Below are 1,075 nucleotides of genomic sequence, written 5' to 3' on the forward strand. Positions count from 1 at the left end.
TGAATTTTTGACTATGTCAATATTAAAAAATTTTATTATTCACTTCAGTTTTTATTAATCTGCTTTTTTTCAATTAAATTTTAATTATATCTACATACATACAATTATTGCAAAACCTTGCACACTGGATCATGATGACTTAGTATTAGTTACTTAAAAGACTCATGGCTAACTTAAGAATTAGAGCAAGTACATTTCAATATTTTTTTTTAATCAAAAACGTACAAACAATTCACTTAGTTTTTATTGTTATCTTTCATAACATTTAAAGCCTACGCTTTTGATTAAATAGTTTTTAATATATTTTCTAATACATATAGTTTTTCGGAAGTTTAAAGGCTACATCATAATCATCTTTGATTCATTCTACGTCTTTGGTAAAGGTTAGTAACACAGTAAATTCCAGAAAAAATTATAACAAAATTTTATTGTAATGACTAAGGAAATGCAGTTAGTGTAAATAATTTCTTAATGCATTCCGTCTTACGTTCATGTAAAATTATTATATGCAAATTTGATTTTCGAATATATTTTTTACGATTTCAAAATATGTAATAAATATTGCACACATGAAATTGTCTAATCACATACAGCGAATTTTACAAATAGCTTTTAGTTTACTTACACATCGTTAATCGGATTCATAAATGTCGTTCACATATGAAAATTTGGACAAATTGCAAAATTGTTGCCAAATGTAACATACAACAAAATTGTACTAAAGAAACCCCTACATAAACTCAAAAATAATTAATACTAAACAATAAAAACCAAATAGTTTTAGAAATTTGTGAACTGGTAACACTCTCTGGGACTCCTGGAATTCCTAATTTCAATCGCGGTAATTTATCCAAGCGGCGATATGTATTTGCTAACAAAGAAATGCCCCAGTGCCTATTTGGGTTTCACTGTTTAAGCATTTTAATATCTATGGCAAGTTACGCATGGCAAGGGCAAGATTTTATAAACCGGTTTGGTTTCTTGTAGTTTAATAAGAATAGTTTAAGCTTTATGTTTGTCTTGTTTTAAATGTTCTCTCCGTCTGCTTTAGGTACAAAATTGCTAAAAAAAAAAA

The 1,075-nt window shown here is 27.3% G+C and overlaps 2 protein-coding genes across 2 annotated transcripts in view; both read left to right on the forward strand.

Moving 5' to 3' along the window:
- Positions 1 to 1,075, forward strand: part of LOC118740432 (rho guanine nucleotide exchange factor 7) — a 167,912-nt gene that overhangs the window by 113,297 nt on the left and 53,540 nt on the right. The gene's annotated exons all lie outside the window — the stretch shown is intronic.
- Positions 1 to 1,075, forward strand: part of LOC118741489 (peroxiredoxin-6-like) — a 5,728-nt gene that overhangs the window by 720 nt on the left and 3,933 nt on the right. The window lies entirely within an intron of this gene.

The sequence above is a fragment of the Rhagoletis pomonella genome, unplaced genomic scaffold (genome assembly GCF_013731165.1).
Source record: "Rhagoletis pomonella isolate Grant_MI unplaced genomic scaffold, Rhpom_1.0 Rhpom_scaffold_00006, whole genome shotgun sequence".
In the NCBI taxonomy this organism is placed as follows: Eukaryota; Metazoa; Arthropoda; class Insecta; order Diptera; family Tephritidae; genus Rhagoletis; species Rhagoletis pomonella.